Below are 20665 nucleotides of genomic sequence, written 5' to 3'. Positions count from 1 at the left end.
CACAAAATGGTAAGAACCATTGTGTTCAAAGAGTAGCCAATTTGTGTCATCTCTGATGTCCCTTAATTCCCCTGAAATCCAATTATATCCAGGGCATGGGAATTAATTTTTGAGCTCCCTGGGTCTTGGACCATTCCCAAGGAAAATAAAAACAACTTCGTAGCCTGTCCTTGCTATGTCAGCTACCCAAGGACTTCTGAGAACCTCCTGATATGTGTCAGCCAAAAATCTACCTGCCAGAATGGACACTTCACCCAAGCACATATCTGAAGGGGCAATAAACACATGAAAAGATGCTCAATATCATTAGTTATGGGGAAATGCAAATTAAAATCTCAATGTGATATCTTTACAGATCCTCTGGCATGGCTAAAATTAAAAAGTCTGACAATTCCAAGTATTGGAGAGGATTTGGAACAACTGGAATTCTCATACATTGCAGGAAGGTAGAAGAAGGGGAACCCAAAATGATGTAGTCACTTTAGAAAATAATTTGACAGTTTCTTGTAAAGTCAGACATACACTTTATCCTACAGCTAGCAATTCTATTCCTAAGTCTTTATGCAAGAAAAGCACATGACCACACAAAGACCTGCATGTGATTGGTATAGCAGTGTTATTCATAACAGCCCCAAACTGGAAACAACACAAAGGTATATCAAATGTGAATGGATAAACACATTGTGACATATCTATACAGCAATAAAAAGGAACAGACTACTGATATATGTTTACAACCTGGTGATTCTCAAAAGCATTATGCCAAGGGAAAGAAGCCAGACACAGAAAGACTACAAACTGTATGATTCCATTTATATGACATTCTAGAAAAGGCAAAGCTATAGTGACATAGATCAGTGGCTGCCAGGGGCTGGAGGTAGGAGGAGGAAATTAACTGTAAAGGGGCACGAGGAATTTTTTTTGAAATGGTGAACTTGTTCAATATCTTGATTGTGGTGATGGTCACATGTCTGAATACACTTGTCAAAATTCATCAAACTGTACATTTAAAATATGTATTATATGTAAATTATTCACCAATATAGCTGACTTGTTTTTAAAAACTAGCTGCAGAGCATCATTTTTCTTTATATATAGGACAGTCCAAACATGGAACTCTTTTTTGCAAGGATAAAGGATCTCAGACTTGGGGTCAACACATATCATTTTATGATATATTTTACATATTGGACTCTGGAGTTTATCCTAATTTCCTACTCCAACTGGCACTCTTTCAATTGGGAGCTGCTTTTTACATCTTTCCCATCTTAAATGTGGAGCCAGGGGATGTTATGAGCACTGCAGAGTCCAAATTGTGTCTGGTTGTATTTTAGGTCTATTAAATCCACTGCAGTGTTTGGAGCAGACTGGAGGGGAGAGAAGGAAGAGATCTGAAATAGACTGAAATACAGCACTGGGGATGGAAAGAAGTGCCAGGGAGAGATATTTCAGCAGACTTTGTCAGGGACTAGATAAGGGGTATAAAAGAGAGCAAACAGTGTTCAGAGAAGACTTTGAACAGTTTCCCATTGCTTTTGAGAAAAAGCCCGAACTCCTGAGCATGGGCTATCAGGCCTTCCATAATCTACTTCCAGTCTCCCTCTTCATTGCCCACTGCCTCTTTTCACTGAATCAGAAGCTCTGCAAGCACAGAATTCTGTTACTTAACAGCAGCTGTTCAGTACATACTGGTTGTATATACATATATACAAATGTCCATTCACCTACTGATGGACACTTGTGTTGTTTTCATATTTTGGCTGTTACAAACAAAGCTGCTACGAATATTCTTGTCCAGGTCATTGTGTGGACATATGCTTTCATTTCCCTTAGGTAAACCGTGGCAATAGAATTGCTGGGTCATATGGTAGGTGTAGTACATCCATACAATGGAATACTACTCAGCAATAAAAAGACAAACTATTGGTGCACACAACAACATGGATGAATCTCAACGTGCTTCTGCTGAGTGAAAGAAGTTGCATACCCTCCCACCCCAGCAAAAAGACAGCCAGGATGTATGATTCCATTCATATAAAATTCTAGAAACAGCAAACTAATCTATAGCAACAGAAAGCAAACCAGCAGTTGGGAGGGCAAGGGACAGTGAGGCACATAGGGTGAGGATTATAAAGGTGCATGGGGAGGCTTTTTTGGGGTGATGGATATGTTCGTTATTTTTATGGAAGTGATAGTTTCACAACTGTATACATATATCAAAACATCATACTGTACATTTTAAATATGTGCAGTTTATAGTATGTCAATTATACCTTAATAAAGCTGTGAAAAATACTGTTTGAATAAATAGCAGGCCCTCCGTAAATGCATATAGAATGAATGTAGAGAAATGTTCATTGTTGGTTTAAGGGATACAAACCAATATGCCCAATAAATATTGGTAGAATTAATGTACAGAAGAAATATGTGACTAAATAGTAGGTGTTCAATAATTTTATAAGGAATGAGTGAATGAATGAATGTATTTGACAAATGTTTATGTCAGCCTATCATGTGCCTGGGACTATCCTAGGCTCTGGGAATAGATTGGGGAACAAAACAAAGATCCCTGAGTTCACAGCTTTAATTAGAGGAGGACAGTAAACAATGAAAAGATAAGTAAAACACATATAGTGTGCTAGACAGGTGCCAAGGAGAGAGAAAGCTGAGAAGGGGGACAGGGAATGTCAGGGAAGGAGACTGACATTTTTGAGATTGTGGCCACCCTCCTCCCAAGGGTGACGCTTGAGAACAGACCTAAAGGAAATGAGCGGACCAGGTGGGTATCTAGGAGAATAAAAAATGACGGCCCCAGAATTGAAGAAAAGAATAAGCAAGAACTGAATGAAACTTCTGACGAGTGAAACGTAATAGCAAGAGCGCGTAAGTGCTAATAAAGACGGCGGCGGCCCGGACCCTCCCGGCCCGCCGATCCTTGCGTTGTCCACGAGGAGGCGCTCCTGCTCCCGCCCCGCAGTCGCCTTCCGCCAATGCGTGGGCACGCGCAGAAACCGCTAGGCGGCGTCGGTTTCCCTTCCCACGCGCGGACGCCAGCGTGGGCCGACGCAGCCGGGGTGCCCGCGCGTGCGCAGAGCCGAGGCCAGTCTGCCCTTGGGGCGGGGCGGAGCGGGGCGGAGCCAAGCAGGGCGGGGCGGGGGTTTGAGGTGATTCCTGAGGCGCGGCGGCTGTTTCAGCCGTGCGGGGAAACCGAAAGTGGGCGGCGGCCGCGGCTGTAGCGCTGGCGGAGACGGCGGTGGGAGCCGGGCCCAGAGGCGCGGGGACGGGCCGCGGGCCCGCAGAACAAGGTGAGAGCAGGTCCTGCTGGCTGCGGGAACGACAGGTGCCAGGCGAGGGCGGACGAGGTTTCGGGCGGGCGCGGCGCACCTGGGTGACTAAGAGGGACAGTGGCCCAAGCGGGACTCGAACGGACCCGGGGCCTCTTCCCAGCAGCCGCAGAGGATGCCCTGGTCCCCACCCCGGAAAGCGGGCTGGGCGCCAGGGGAGTTGGCGTTCCAGAGCGTTGTGTTTTAAATCTCTGATGGGACCGTCTGGGGTTCACCTGGGAGTCGGACGGACCCCTGCCGCCTGGGAAACTCAGTGCGGTGGGGGCAGTGCAGCAGGGGGAGGGCGGGTGTGTGGACCTGGGGTGGGAGGTGCTGACCAGGAAGTGGATCCCGGTACCGGCGGGCGGACGCCAGCTGCCCGCCCGGAGCAAGGGACATGCGAGCCCCCTGGCTGTTTGAACTCCCACACCGTGAGCTTTTAAGTTCCTCTCTTTACAGACCCGCCCCTGCGGGCCGCTGGAGCAGTGCAGGACACAAATACTATCCGTTTCTCTCAAACCGTGAGCACCTGAGCCCCGGGTGGGTACAGCGCTCCAAGTTAGGAGGGAAATATGAATCCATGAGTGAGTTATCTTAACTTTCACCGTGTTCCCCAATAGTGTCAGGTTCTCAGCCTCAATTTAATGGGAGGGGACTTGGAGCCGGCACAACTGTTCTGCTCCGATCCCCTTGAGTGAGTAGGTACAATACATTTCCATACATAACCAAGGGCACCACTCACTCCCAAACAATTACAAAGAACCGGAAAGGGAAATAGCTATATTAGAAAAAGTCTTGGCCCAAAAGGATTATGAAAGCCACTCTACAAAACAAAAACATCACTGACCTGTGTCATGCCTCCATCCCTATCCTCCACCCCCCCATCCCTATCCTCCACCCCCCCATCCCTATCCTCCACCCCCCCATCCCTATCCTCCACCCCCCCATCCCTATCCTCCACCTCCCCATCCCTATCCTCCACCCCACCCCACCCCGCCCCTTTCGTGCAGGTGGAAAAACTGCAGAAAAGTGCCCTGCCTAGTGATATACAACTTAAAGCCAGAGGTGGAACTTAGACCCAAGTCCCGGCCGCTTTGATGTATAGGTGTTGCATACTGCAAATAGCGTGGGCTTTGCAGATTTGGGTTGGAATCTGGGCTTCTCCACTTGCTAATTGTGTGATCTTGAACAAATTACATACTTTCGTTGAGCCTGGTTTTCTCTTTATCAATTGGAAATATTTAACTTACTCTGCAAGGCTTTTGTGAGATAACTACTGTAATTCTTTTGGCTCATAATAATAGTCAAGAAGTGTTAACTCTCTTCCTTCCACCAAACTTGCCGTATTTTACATAATTGGGTTTCAGTTTCTTGGATGCAGGGACACATCTTTAAGTGCTCTATGTAATATAAATTGGCACGTGGTGGAGATTTTTGCAGTTCCATTCAACTGATATTCATGGAGCATCAGTTACATGCACAGGACCGTGCCGGGGGTAGGGAATTGCTCTGGGGCCAGCTGGTTTAGAACCCACGTCTCCTGTGCCCCAGTCCAGGGCCCTTTGCCAGCCCACAGCCCCCCTCTTTGCTAGTTAAACACAGTGAACTCTGAAGCAGCAGTTGGTGGTTCCTTCGGATTTCAGTCCCTGTAGATTGGAAATGAAATGTAATCTCTGCTAATGCCCTTTTAAGTGAACTGACTGAACATGGCTGAATGAACTATTGTATTTTGTACCAAGAGATTTAAAGTCCTTGAAGAACCTCTCAGAAGTTCTCTGTGCAATATAATCTAGTTGGAGACCTAATATGAACGTAAAGGAAAAATACTTTATAATCCAACTCTAAGTGCCTACTCTGTGTTTGATCAAGTGCTATTTCTAAGAACTGAGATTTGACGTAGAGTGAGTACTTTGCCTCTGGGCACTTTCGGAGTCAACACATAAATACAGAAAGGACAGAAGTTCCTTGGTGCCTGGAGTGAAATCTAATTTCATATTTATGTGAATTGGTTTTTCTTTATGCAAAACTGACTTTCTCCTCCCTCTGTTCCCACCCATATGCTTTTGAAAGCTTCATTCTTTTCAATATTTCCTCATTGGGCCAATTTTTTTAAAATGTTGTCTTTCAAACAAGCTAAAAGTATTGATAATTTGTCATTTTGAGCTGAAAATGTGTGTGAGGATATATGGCAGTTAGAGCTTCTGATCGGCACAATATACTCAGTGTGACCCCAAAGCAAACTCGATATTTTAGCTATGCAGCTTTGTCAGGAGGAAGCAAACCCATGATTTCCGTTAGGTCTTTGGACCCCCGTTTCAGCACTTGAAGGACTCCAGGGAAAGTTGAGAACCATGGATCTTGCCCATCCTCCTTATCTTCCATATGAAAAAAGCGACCTGAAGTGACTTGCTCAAAGGATCATAGCTAATGAGAAGAAGACTGGGATTAAGACCCAAACTCCTAACTAAGCCATTTAGGATCTCAGAGCTTTCTCCAGTATGTAGATTTATGGAAAGCCTATATTATTCATACTACATAATTAGTAATGCATGTATAATTTGGAGGTTGAAATTGCAATAATTAAAAAAGGAAAACTGCTCTCTAAAGATACCCTGAGGGAGTATATCACCACCTGAGGGCATTAATTACTATCTTTCTTTTTTTTTTTTAAACAGGATTTTAAAAAATTAATAAATTTTATTTTTGGCTGTGCGTGGGCTTTCTCTAGTTGTGGTGAGCGGGAGCTACTCTTCGTTGTGTTACACGGGCTTCTCATTGCAGTGACTTCCCTTGTTGTGGAGCACGGGCTCTAGGCATGCAGGCTTCAGTAGTTGTGGCACTTGGGCTCAGTAGTGGCTCACAGGCTCTAGACCACAGGCTCAGCAGTTGTGGCGCACGGGCTTAGTTACTCCGCAGCCTGTGAGATCTTCCCGGACCAGGGATCAAACCCGTGTCCCCTGCATTGGCAGGTGGATTCTTAACCACTGCGCTACCAGGGAAGTGCCAACTGTCTTTTTAAAAAGAGTTGGTAAAGGAGTAATTAAGGTGGTAATAGATAGACTATAATTGGAAATAAAAGATAGCATGTTAAACTGTTGCAAGATGAGAAATCACCTTGGAAGAGTCTTAGACAAAAACCTTCCCTCTCTTAGGCTCAGTTTATTGATTTGTAATAAGGGGTTTGGGATAGACTAGATGATGCCTAAAATCTTTTCAGCACAGACATTCTGAATTTTAAGAGCCTGGCTTGTTGCAAAAATAGTGTCTTCATGGAAGAAGGCAGCCATTTACCAGAAGTATGTGCCCTAAGGAAATACTAAAAATTGAGTAGCTGACTAAAGAAGATAAGAGATTGCTTGGTGATTTCACTTTACCCTAATGATTCTTCAGATTTATTTGTGGGTTTAGTGCCACTCTTCAAGTCAAATTTATGACACACAAAAAAATGCAATGAGGAAAATGAGTCAAATGGTACAGTTGGAAATAGTTGAGAAAAGAGGAACTGAGAGGAGAGAGCATATACGGGAGTGAGACCAGCTTGGCTAAAGGTCTTTGGGCAGCAGGATTGAGGAAACTGCAGCTACAGGAAGCAGATCACATGCAAACGATGGTAATGGTAAAGGCAGGTATCCAGAGGACACCAAAACCTGCTTCTTCAGAATAAGACTCTCCCGGGACCATTTTTAGGTGTATTAGAGAGAAAAGTTGTGAATTTACAAATACAGTTTTGAAAGTGAGAATTATTTTAGGCTATTTACATTGTTTAAACCTTGCTTTCCTAAAGGTTGTCGTTACTTTCCCCTACTCCTTGCCCCACTTCTTGCACATTGTTAGCATTTCGGGATACTCAAGATTAATTGTATAGCAAAATAGAAAAGGAACAGTATAAAAGGATTGAATTTTTGCAGCAGTTGGCAAGTATTTTGGATTTGGGTGCCACACCCTTAAATCAGAATGTGGCAATCCCCATTTCATGCCACTTTAAGGGGTAATCACTAAATATGCCCCAGGGTTGTTCTCCGTATTCCCCAAGTCAGATTTACTTTCAGAAGCCAACTCCGTGCATTTGGAGCAGCTGTCTGAAAGGATGCCCCATTTTGGGGAGCCAGAAGACCTGGGTTCTTGTTGTGGGTCTGGCCATAAAAATATGTGAGGCCTGGAATAATTACCCTGGACCTCAGTTTCCTCATTTAAAAAAAATTTTTTTTTACTTTTATTTATTTATTTAATTTTGCGGTACATGGGCCTCTTACTGTTGTGGCCTCTCCCGTTGCGGAGCACAGGCTCCAGACGCACAGGCTCAGCGGCCATGGCTCACGGGCCCAGCCGCTCCGTGGCATGTGGGATCTTCCCGGACCGGGGCATGAACCCGTGTCCCCTGCAGCGGCAGGTGGACTCTCAACCACTGCACCACCAGGGAAGCCCTTTCCTCATTTTTAGACTAAACAGTTTGGAGGAGATGGTGTGAAGGTGCCTACTAGCATTCCGCGCTTCTCTCTCGGCTCCCTACTCTGAGGTCGGGCCCACTGTCCTGTCCTGTGCTGTTTTACAATGTCCAGGAACATTGTGGGACATGGCAGTTAAGAGGCTTTTGCCTACTAGTTAAGTGCGAAATCTTGGAGGAGATCTGGTAGCTTTCTTACTAAGCTTGCCAGGTCAAGTATGTTAATGAGGCAAGTAAGAAAACCTGGGAAAACGCTAATATTTCAAATTTGATGCTGTACTAAAAATTTCTCCAGTACACCAATGTCTGTATTATTGCACTCTTAGCTGTGTAATGCAGGTATTCATAGGTAGTTTGCCATCCATACCATGTTTCCAGGAAAATGTAACTACCGAATGTCAAGTATTGTGGTAAGCACATATAACTCTATTTTTGACACTTGTCATTCAGAAAGAGAGGCAAGGAAAGGAGGAGAAAAAGAGTGAGAGGAAGGACATGAAAGTCAAGTGCAATGTGTTGTGATCCTTGTGGCCAGTTTCTTCCTCCTTGACTGGGGTCTTTGCTTGCTGACCTTGGTCAGTTTTTGAGATTAAAATACTCTGATTAAATAATTCCCCAGACTCACCTCCACTTTACTCTGCTCAAGCAGAGGATTCTTATTCAGCTCAAGCTTCCTCTTTATTATCTAGGGAAACCCTTAAGAATTTTAACCTGAATTTAAAGAGATGACCAACTTTATTTCTCCGAACCTCACGTAACTTATGGTCACCAGGGCTTACATAACATTCTCAAAATAAAAGTACGAATTTGAATTCTCTTAAACTCTAAATTGTATTTATCACAACGCTTTTAGAGAGTAGAAATAAGTAGGAAAGTTGAAAGATCAAAATGGCAACTTAAGAAATTTGGGAGCCACACATCATCAAAAGATCTACAAACAATAAATGTTGGAGAGAATGTGGAGAAAAGGGAACACTCTTGCACTGTTGGTGGGAATGTAAATTGATACAGCCACTATGGAGAGCAGTATGGAGTTTCCTTAAAAAACTAAAAATAGAATTACCATATGACCCAGCAATCCCACTACTGGGCATATACCCTGAGAAAACTGTAATTCAAAAAGAGTCATGTACCACAAGGTTCACTGCAGCACTATTTACAATAGCCAGGACATGGAAGCAACCTAAGTGTCCATCGACAGACGAATGGATAAAGAAGATGTGGCACATATATACAATGGAATATTACTCAGCCATAAAAAGAATCGAAACTGAGCTATTTGTAATGAGGTGGATAGACCTAGAGTCTGGCATACAGAGTGAAGTAAGTCAGAAAGAGAGAGACAAATACCGTATGCTAACACATATATATGGAATTTAAGAAAAAAAAAATGTCATGAAGAGCCTAGGGGTAAGACAGGAATAAAGACACAGAACTACTAGAGAATGGACTTGAGGATATGGGGAGGGGGAAGGGTAAGCTGGGACGAAGTGAGAGAGAGGCATGGACATATATACACTACCAAACGTAAGATAGATAGCTAGTGGGAAGCAGCCGCATAGCACAGGGAGATCAGCTCAGTGCTTTGTGATTGCCTGGAGGGGTGGGATAAAGAGCGTGGGAGGGAGAGGATATAGGGATATACATATGCATATAGCTGATTCACTTTGTTACACAGCTGAAACTAACACAACACTGTAAAGCAATTATACTCCATTAATAAAGATGTTAAAAAAAAAAAAAGAATTTTGGAAGCCACTTTGGAGGAGTTGCCATTGAGGCACTTCACTAATAGTTGAAATTCTCATGATAAGCTTCCTTTTGTGCTTCTAGTGGATGACATCCAAGATAATAAACTTGATTTTTATAGTTAGAAGAAAGTATTCTTATATGCATACTGTTTCCAAAAGTTCTTGAGTATAATTGCCATCTTCAGAAAACCTCAAAAAATGCCATGATAACCAAGGAATTAACAAAATTTAGAGCATTCTATAGCAATATAGTAGATTAGAAAATAATAAGTTTTTTAAGCTTTAGTTGTAACATTCTTTTTGTTCAGTGCCTGAAGTGATATTGCTAATGTTGGAATTGCAAACTGGGCTGGAAGAAATTGACAAACATGAGAACAAGACATACATCTAAACAAGATGTACAACCACATTTACCCTTCCAGGTTTTACTGCACTTACCTGTTTCTCACCATCTTTGAGATCCTCAGTCCTATAGTCCGGGGACTGCCCTTCCCTCCAAAAAGTTGTATACAAATAGAGAATTATAGTATTCCTTGAAAATAGCATACTTAAAAAAGGGGAGGGAGAGGGATGCCTAATTCAGATTGTAGCCATGTGGTCAAGCATTGCTTCCCAGTCTCCTCAAGTATCAGGTTCTTTTTTCTAATTTTTAAAAAAACTTTGTGAAACTTCACACATGAGTAGTTGTACTTCTAATATCCGTTGGTTGATAAAATATATAACTACCAAAAGCTGTTGTAAATTCAATATCGTGTTTGTGACTTTCAACAGTATCTGCACACTGTTTGAAAAACAGGAATACATGTAAGTATGAGACACTTACCAGTGTTCAAGCAGTGCTTGCTTACACATCGGGATGTGTGGACTTTTTGCAGTAATGCTATGGCCCAGACCTGAGCCTGCTCATTGAGAACTCTGGCTCAGAGTGGAAAGGCCCAGAAATAAACTGTGTGATGAATCTCAGTCACAGCTTGGTGACATAATTGGCTGTCTCAGTCAGTTTACAACAGTCATTAAAATTTGCAAATAATTTTTAATAACTTAAATTTAAGATTATTCCTTTAACTGCTCACATGCACTACACTATTATTTTAGTGAGTAGGAGAGAAAAGGAGTGGTGTTAGTTATATGGAGAATTTCTCATTCATTCACTCAATATGTATTGAGCTCTTGTTGTGGGCTGGGCACTAGGGATTCAGCAGTGAACAAAACCCACCGAAATCCCTGCTTTCATGGAGCTTACATGCAAGTCAGGGAGACAGACAGTAAAATAAAGAATATTGGATGGCATAAGTGCTACGGAGTAAAATAAGACAGGGGAAGGGTAAAGGGAGTACTGGGCAGCCGGCATAACAGTTCTGGTTTTGAATAGGGTGACCAGGGAAGGCTGTACTGAGAAGGTGACATTTGAGCAAATACCTGAAGGAGGTGAGGCAATGAGCTGTGTCTACCCTGGGACAGAGGGACTGGCAAGTGCAGAAAGAAAAGCAGTGTGGAGTGGAGTGAGTGAGAGAAAAGGGGAGGAGGAGTTGAGGTCAGAGAAGTGGGCTAGGTGCAGATTGTGTAGGGCCCTTTTGGCCCCTCGGAAGACTTTGGCCTTTAGTCTGAGTAAGACAGGAAGCCCTTGGAGGGTTTTGAGCAGAGGAATGACGTGATGGGATTTATGATTTAAAAGGATCACTCTGGCTGTGATGTGAAGAATAGATTATCTGTGAAGTGGAAGCAGAGAGACCTGCACAGAGGCAGTTGCCTCAATCCAGGCAACAAATGTTGTTGGCGTGGACTAGGGTGATCACCATGCAGGTGGTGAGGAGTGGGGGAACCATGAACTGAGCCTGTCCATCTTCATGTGTCACTTAGTGGTGGGGGGATTCCGCGGTGGAGAACCACTAAGACCAAATCCCTTCATCTTACAGATAAGAAGAAGGCTGGGGAGAAGGGATTTGTCCCAGGAAAAGAAGTGCTCTTTGCGTAGTGGTATTGAACTTGGGGAACACAAGCAGGAAGAGGAGGTGTGTGCACAGCCTTCCGCAATCCCCCATCTCTCCCCCAAATAAAGTCAGAATCAAGGTATCATCTACTAGTTGTCAGTAGCTTTACTCTTGAAAGAAACATTAAACTTCCTTGGTCGTAACTGTGGATTTTAACTATGATAATATGTGCATTTAAGAGAGTGAAACTAGGAGGTTATGTGTGTGGCAGGAGCCTCTCTCAGGTCAGGTTGGGAAGTCTAACTTAGAAAAATTAGTCTAACAGTTGCCAAGAAATGAAGATAGGCAAACATGAGGTTAGGGAGGGTGAGAAAAGTGAAAAATAAGGATGAGCACTTGTGTGCCACACAGATTAGCACTGTTTTTTTAATTTATTTAACATTATCATCAGTTGCTCACTGTAAATACATACCTTTTATCTGCATGAAGCCTACCTGATAGTCTTGGGGTAGGAGGATAGGATAATCAGGATAGAGGCCATAAGACTACTGTATCTTGGCAGAGTCTAGGTCCCCAAAGAAGAAGACACATTCAAAGAGGATGGGATTAAGGAAGCAAGCACTGGGCAAAGCCTTAACAGCTTTTACTGTATTCTGTGGCAATTAGACAAGCTGTATATATGGGTGTATGACCTTGTCCCTCCCCAAAATGTGTTAAGTGCTGTGTTTGGGAGATCCCTGATGACAGCTCTTTCAGAACAGAAATAAGGAAGATAGAGGGGAACATTTCAGAGAAAGTGGCCTGAAATTGCTCTCCTTAGGATGGAGGGACCAGGAGTCTTTCATACAGGGCGACCTGTAAAACAAGCCTCTGGTTAGCTTCTAAGATGGGGTTAGAACTGTCTTTTCAAGCCAGTATCATATCGGAGTTCTGTTATATTTTAATCATAGGATTTCCATTATTGAATAGAATGCATTTATTAGAGATTTTTTCTCCCATAAATTAGTGGTTGCTGTCTACCCCCTAAGTAGCTGGGGAAAAGTAGACCACAGTGGGAAGGTAACAATGGAACAGATGCTCTTTCCAAAAAGAAGGGAAGGAGGAGGCAGTAGAGAAGGTGATGGGTATGTCCTTCATACTGAAACTGTGGCAGGGGAATTTAAAGTTGTTCTGACTAGGGAGGAGCCAGATATGCTAAATAGTCTAGTTTGATCCTGGTACACTGCTCACACCCAAGAAGGTATATTCCCACATGGGCACTGACCACCTGACTTTATACCTACAAATAATGTGTATATAATTCATAGTCAGGGCCCACTTAGATATGCAGATGTACAAAGAGGTAAAGGCCAGTTTTACTCAGAGGAGCTCTAGATGAGTAGGTGGGAGGGATTGGGTTTGAAGGAAAGAAGAGAGTAGATAGATAGGTAGGAAAGGTGGAGGTCAGAGAGAGAAAGTTGAGAAGGCTTGGCACTAGGAAGTTAGCAAGTGATCCTTTAGTTTCTCCTCTTGCAAATTAAAACTTGGCCAGCCTGCTCGCTTTGTGGTTTTTCTTACTTGAGGAAATAACTGTATACTAAAAGTTCAATGATCTTTGAATCATGAACCATTGTAAATCAAAGCATTTCTCTTGTAATCAGGAGTTTACTATTTAAGAGCCAAAGTTCATACTTCAGTTTTAACATCTGGCAACCTTGAAATATAGGTCCCGAAGCCAGCCTCTCTTTCCTTCTCACCAGCATACTCAAAATGTAGATGGACATCAGGAGTAATGCAGGTGCTCAGACTCTATAGCTGTTGTCTTTCTCTGCCATGAATTTTTAGTCTTTAGAGTGCCTGTCTCCAGTTGTCTCGTTGACTTGGGATTTATACCATACCTTTGAGTAGGCTGAGTCTACTGTTCATTTCACAGGACTGTTTTTTTTCTTCTCTTCAGTTTGCTTTACTGTCTTTCTTGATTGTCTTGTCTCCTGTTGTTAATTCTTCAGGGTTTTGTCTTTTATTTTTTTCAGTACCAGTCAGGGTAATATGATAGAAAGAATGTGGGCTTTGGCATCAAACAGACCAGGACTAAAATCCTGGCTTCCATACATCCTGTGATATGTTGGTTATTTAACATCTCTGAGCTTTGGTTTTCTTATTTACAGAATGAGAATAATACTTTCCTTCCATAGTTATGGAAGTTAATCTTCAGATAGTCCCATTCTCAGAATTTACACGAGAAAGAAAAATATATATCTTTGCAGAGCAGCTTCATTTATTTTTTATTGAAGTATAGTTGATTTAGAATGTTGTACTAATTTCTACTGGACAGCAGAGTGACTCAGTTATACACATATATACATTCTTTTTTTTATATTCTTTTCCATTGTGGTTTATCCCAGGAGACTGGATATGGTTCCCTGTGCTATACAGTAGGACCTTGTTGTTTATCCATTCTAAATGTAATAGTTTGCATCTACTAACCACAAACTCCCAGTCCATCCCTCTCTCTCCTTTCCTCCCCCTTGTCAACCACAAGTCTGTTCTCTATGTCTGTGAGTTTTTTTCTGTTTGATAGATAGGTTCATTTGAGCCGTATTTTAGATTCCACATGTAAGTGATATCGTATGGTATTTGTGTTTCTCTTTCTGACTGACTTCACCTAGTATGATCATCTCTAGTTGCATCCATGTTGCTGCAAATGGCATTATTTCATTCTTTTTTATGGCTGAGTAGTAGTCCATTTTATGTATGTACCACATCTTCTTTATCCATTCATCTGTCAGTGGACATTAGGTTGTTTCCATGTCTTGACTATTGTGAATAGTGCTGGTATGAACATAGGGGTGCATGTATCTTTTTGAATTATAGTTTTGTCTTGTTATATGCCCAGGAGTGGGATTTCTGGATCATATGGCAGCTCTATTTTTAGTTTTCTGAGGAACCTCAATACTGTTTTCCATAGTGGAAAGCAGCTTTATTTTTAATACCCCAAAGCTGGAAGCACCCCACATGTCTATCAACATTTGAATGGATAAACAAATTGTGGTATATCCATACAGTGGAATACTACTTATCAATAAAAGGGGATGAACTACTAGTGAGTATTGTTTATATATTCTAGTTACCAGTCCTTTACCAGGAATGCTATGAAAATATTTTCTCTTAGTCTGTGGCTTGTCTTTTCATTTTCTTAACAGCCTTTAGAAGAGCAGAAGTTTTAAATTTTGATGAGATCCAATTTGTCGGGTTTGTTCATCATGGCTCTAAAAGTTCTTTGCCTATCCCAAGGTCACAAAGATTTATTCCTGTTTTCTCTAGAAGTTTTACAGTATTAACTTTGTCATTTAGGACCTAAATGATTCATTTCAATTTAATTTTTGTGTCTGGTATGAGATTCATTTTTTGTGTATGGATGAATAGTGTTCCAGCACTGTTTGTTGAACTTTCTCCGTTGAATTTTCTTGCTATCTTTGTCAAAAATCAGTTGACCATTTATGTGTGGGTCTATTTCTGGACTATATATTCTGTTCCATTGATGTGATTGTCCTTTTGTCAATGCCACACTATTCTGACTAATATACTGTAATGGTAAGTTTTGAAATCAGTCTGATTGCACCAGCTAGGACCTCTAGTGTGGTAATGAATAGGAGTGAAGAGAATGGACATTCTTGCCCTGTTCCCATTCTTAAGCAGAAAGCATCCATTCTTTCACTATTACATGTGATGTTAGCTGAGGGTTTTTCACAGATACTCTTTATCAGGTTAAGGAGGTTCACGTCTATTCTTATTTTCTGAGAGTTATTAAAATAAATGATTTTTAACTTTGTCAAATGTCTTTTCTTCACCTATTGATATCATGTGGTTTTTCAACTTTAGTCTGTTGATATAGTCAGTTACATTGATTGACTTATGAGTGTTGAACCAACCTTGCATTCCTAGAGTAAACCATAGTTAATCATAGTGTGTTATTTCTCTTACATATTGTTGGATTTGATTTACTAATATTTTGTTAGAATTTTTTGCACTTACGTTCATGAGGGATATTGGTCTGTACTTTTCTTATAATGTCTTTGGTTTTGGTATCAGCATAATGTTGGCCTCATAAAGTGAGTTCAGAAGTGTTCCCTTCCTCTCTACTTTCTGGAAGAGTTTGTGTAGAAGTGGTATTAATTCCTTCTGAAGTGTTTGGTAGAATTTGCCGATAAAGTCATCTGGGTTTGAATTTTCCTTGTGTGAAGGTTTCTAACTACAAATTTAATTTCTCTAATATTCTTAAGGATATTAAGTTTATCTGTTTCTTCTTGAGTGAGCTTTAGAAATTGTCTTTCAGTGAATTCATCCATTTCATCCAAGTTACCAGATTTATTGGCATGAATTGTTCATAATATTCTCTTTTTAATGTCTATAAGATCTGTATTTATGGCCCCTTTTTCAATTGCATTATTAGTAATTTGTGTCTTCTCTTTTTTTCCCCTTGATTAATCTACCTGGAAGTTATTAATTTTATTGATGTTTTTAAGAGCTAGTTTTGGTTTCATGATTTTTTTCCTTTACTTTTTTTCTATTTAATTACTTATCTGTTTCACCATTCCAGTACTGATTTTGCTCTCATCTTTATTAATTCCTTTCTTCTACTTCCTTTTGGTATAATTTGCTCGCTTTTTTCTTAAGGTAGCAGATTAGATCATTGATTTGGAATGTTTCTTTTTTTCTAATATAAGCATATGATGCTGTAAATTTCCCTCCAAATATTGCTTTAACTGCATCCAGCAATTTTTTATATACTGCGTTTTCATTTATTTAAGTGTTTTCTGGTTATTTGGAGGAGCTTTCCTCTTTGACCCTTGGTTATTTAGAAGTATGTTATTACATTTGCAAATACACAGGGATTGTTCACATATTTTTCTGTTACTCATACCCAATTTAGTTTAGTTCTGGTCATAGAATACACTTTGTATAATTTCAATTATTCTAAATTGGTTGAGGATTGGTTTCAGCCTCAGAATATATTCTATCTTGGTCAATGTCCCATGAGCTCTTGAAAAGAATGTATATTTTGCTACTGTTGGGATGGAGTGTTCTGTAAATATCAATTAGACCAGTTTGGTTGATGGTGTTGTTCAGCTCCTCTATATCCTTACTGATTTTTTTGTTTACTGGATCTACCAATTACTGAGAAAAGAGTTTTGAAGTCTCCAGTCATAACTCTATTGTTTTCTCATTCATGTATTTTAAAACTCTAATGTTAGATGCAGTCACATTTAGGATTGTTATATCTTCCTGATTAATTAATTCCTTAAGTATTATGTAATGTCCCTCTTTTTAAAAAATTTATTTATATTTTATTTATTTTTGGCTGCTTTGGGTCTTCATTGCTGTGTGCGGGCTTTCTCTAGTTGCTGCGAGTGGGGCTACTATTTGTTGCAGTGCACATGCTTCTCATTGTGGTGGCTTCTTTTGTTGCAGAGCGCGGGCTCTAGGCATGTGGGCTTCAGTAGTTGTGGCACATGGGCTCAGTAGTTGTGCCTCACGAATGGGCTCTAGAGCATAGGCTCAGTAGTCGTGGTGCATGGGCTTAGTTGCTCCGTGGCATGTGGGATCTTCCCAGATCAGGGATCAAACCCATGTCCCCTGCAATGGCAGGCGGATTCTTAACCACTGCGCCACCAGGGAAGTCCCTGTAATGTCCCTCTTTATCCTTGGTAATATTACTTGTTCTGATATTAATATAGTCATGTATTTACATGCATATCTTTTTCTATATTTTTACTTTTAACCTATGTGTTTGTATTTGAAATAGGTTTCTTGTAGATAGTTTATAGGAAAATCTTGCTTTTATATCCACTCTACCAATCTCTAACTTTTTAATCAGGATATATCAATCATTTACACTTAATGTAATTATTCGTATGGTTGACTTTATTTTATTTTATTATTTTTTAAAATTTATTTATTTGGCTGTGCAGCAGGATTGTGGGATCTTAGTTCCCTGTCCAGGGAAAGAACCTGGGCCCCCTGAACTGGAAGCACAGAGTCCGAACCACTGGACCTCAGGGAATTCCCCAGTATGTAGTCCTTTTTTTTTTTTTTAATTTTTTAATTTAATTTAATTTTTTTATACAGCAAGTTCTTATTAGTCATCAGTTTTATACACATCAGTGTATACATGTTAATCCCAATTGCCCAATTCATCACACCACCACTCCCACCCCACTGCGGCTTTCCCCCCTTGGTATCCATATGTTTGTTCTCTACATCTGTGTCTCAACTTCTGCCCGCAAACCAATTCATCTGTACCATTTTTCTAGGTTCTACATACATGCGTTAATGTACGATATTTGTTTTTCTCTTTCTGACAAACTTCACTCTGTATGACAGTCTCTAGATCCATCCACGTCTCAACAAATGACCCAATTTCGTTCCTTTTTATGGCTGAGTAATATTCCATTGTATATATGTACCACATCTTCTTTATCCATTCGTCTGTCAATGGGCATTTAGGTTGCTTCCATGACCTGGCTATTGTAAATAGTGTGGCAATGAACATTGGGGTCCATATGTCTTTTTGAATAATGGTTTTCTCTGGATATATGCCCAGTAGTGGGATGCTGGATCATATGGTAATTCTATTTTTAATTTTTTAAGGAACTTCCATACTGTTTTCCATAGTGGCTGTATGAATTTACATTCCCACCAACAGTGCAAGAGGGTTCCCTTTTCTCCACACCCTCTCCAGCATTTGTTGTTTGTAGATTTTCTGATGATGCCCATTCTAACTGGTGTGAAGTGATACCTCATTGTAGTTCTGATTTGCATTTCTCTAATAATTAGTGATGTTGAGCAGCTTTTCATGTGCTTCTTGGCCATCTGTATGTCTTCTTTGGAGAAATGTCTATTTAGGTCTTCTGCCCATTTTTGGATTGGGTTGTTTGTTTTTTTAATATTGAGCTGCATGAGCTGTTTATATATTTTGGAGATTAATCCTTTGTCCGTTGATTCATTTGCAAATACTTTCTCCCATTCTGAGGGTTGTCATCTTGTTTATGGTTTCCTTTGCTGTGCAAAAGCTTTGAGGTTTCATTAGGTCCCATTTGTTTATTTTTGTTTTTATTTCCATTACTCTAGGAGGTGGATCAAAAAAGATCTTGCTGTGGTTTATGTCAAAGAGCATTCTTCCTGTGTTTTCCTCTAAGAGTTTTATAATGTCCTGTCTTGCATTTAGGTCTCAAATCCATTTTGAGTTTATTTTTGTGTGTGGTGTTAGGGAGTGTTCTAATTTCATTCTTTTACATGTATCTATCCAGTTTTCCCAGCACCACTTATTGAAGAGATTGTCTTTTCTTCATTGTATATCCTTGCCTCCTTTGTCATAGATTAGTTGACCATAGGTGCGTGGGTTTATCTCTGGGCTTTCTGTCTTGTTCCATTGATCTATGTTTCTGTTTTTGTGCCAGTACCATATTGTCTTGCTTACTGTAGCTTTGTAGTATAGTCTGAAGTCAGGGAGTCTGATTCCTCCAGCTCCGTTTTTTTCCCTCAAAACTGCTTTGGTTATTTGGGGTCTTTTGTGTCTCCATACAAATTTTAAGATTTTTTGTTCAGTTCTGTAAAAAATGCCATTGGTAATTTGATAGGGATTGCATTGAATCTGTAGATTGCTTTGGGTAGTATAGTCATTTTCACAATACTGATTCTTCCAATCCAAGAACATGGTATATATATCTCTCCATCTGTTGGTATCATCTTTAATTTCTTTCATCAGTGTCTTATAGTTTTCTGCATATAGGTCTTTTGTCTCCCTAGGTAGGTTTATTCCTAGGTATTTTATTATTTTTGTTGTAGTGGTAAATGGGAGTGTTTCCTTAATTTCTCTTTCAGATTTTTCATCATTAGTGTATAGGAATGCAAGGGATTTCTGTGCATTAATTTTGTATCCTGCAACTTTACCAAATTCATTGATTAGCTCTAGTAGTTTTCTGGTGGCATCTTTGGGATTCTCTATGTATAGTATCATGTCATCTGCAAACAGTGACAGTTTTACTTCTTCTCTTCCAATTTGTATTCTTTTATTTCTTTTTCTTCTCTGATTGCCATTGCTAGGACTTCCAAAACTATGTTGAATAATAGTGGTGAGAGTAGACATCCTTGTCTTCTTCCTAATCTTAGAGGAAATGCTTTCAGTGTTTCACCATTGAGAAGGATGTTTGCTGTGGGTTTGTTGTATATGGCCTTTATTATGTTGAGGTAGGTTCCCTCTATGCCCACTTTCTGGAGAGTTTTTATCATAAATGGGTATTGAATTTTGTCAAAAGCTTTTTCTGCATCTATTGAGATGATCATATGGTTTTTCTTCTTCAATTTGTTAATATAGTGTATCACATTGATTGATTTGTGTATATTGAAGAATCCTTGCATCCCTGGGATAAATCCCACTTGATCATGGTGTATGATCCTTTTAATGTGTTGTTGGATTCTATTTGCTAGTATTTTGTTGAGGATTTTTGCATCTATATTCATCAGTGATATTGGTCTGTAATTTTTTTTTTTTGTAGTATCTTTGTCTGGTTTCGGTATCAGGGTGATGGTGGCTTCATAGAATGAGTTTGGGTGTGTTCCTTCATCTGCAGTGTTTTGGAAGAGTTTGAGAAGGATGGGTGTTAGCTCTTCTCTAAATGTTTGATAGAATTCACCTGTGAAGCCATCTGGTCCTGGACTTTTGTTTGTTGGAAGATTTTTAATCACAGTTTCAATTTCATTACTTGTGATTGGTCTGTTCATATTTTCTATTTCTTCCTGGTTCGGTCTTGGAAGGTTATACCTTTCTAAGAATTTGTCCATTTCTTCCAGGTTGTCCATTTTATTGGCATAGAGTTGTTTGTAGTAGTCTCTTAGGATGCTTTGTATTTCTGCAGTGTCTGTTGTAACTTCTCCTTTTTCATTTCTAATTTTATTGATTTGAGTCCTCTCCCTCTTTTTCTTGATGAGTCTGGCTAATGGTTTATCAATTTTGTTTATCTTCTCAAAGAACCAGCTTTTAGTTTTATTGATCTTTGCTATAGTTTTCTTTGTTTCTATTTCATTTATTTCTGCTCTGATCTTTATGATTTCTTTCCTTCTGCTAACTTTGGGTTTTGTTTGTTCTTCTTTCTCTAGTTCCTTTAGGTGTAAGTTTAGATTGTTTATTTGAGGTGTTTCTTGTTTCTTGAGGTAGGCTTGTATAGCTATAAACTT

General features: G+C 40.3%; 1 protein-coding gene across 3 annotated transcripts in view; it reads left to right on the top strand.

The window, feature by feature from the left end:
• The first annotated feature begins 3147 nt into the window (after nt 1-3147).
• TDRD7 (tudor domain containing 7) overlaps nt 3148-20665 on the top strand; it is an 89625-nt gene continuing 72107 nt past the window's right edge. Inside the window, exon 1 of one of the 3 annotated variants that reach the window (XM_067743884.1) lies at nt 3148-3305. The gene's annotated coding sequence lies outside the window, so the exon portion shown is untranslated. Of the gene's footprint in view, nt 3306-11511; nt 11531-17480; nt 17500-20665 lie in introns of those variants that run through there. The other 2 variants (XM_067743885.1, XM_067743883.1) reach the window with 2 other exon arrangements.

This window comes from Pseudorca crassidens, chromosome 7, assembly GCF_039906515.1.
Source record: "Pseudorca crassidens isolate mPseCra1 chromosome 7, mPseCra1.hap1, whole genome shotgun sequence".
Lineage (NCBI taxonomy): Eukaryota > Metazoa > Chordata > Mammalia > Artiodactyla > Delphinidae > Pseudorca > Pseudorca crassidens.
This window is presented reverse-complemented; position numbering and strand designations above follow the sequence as displayed.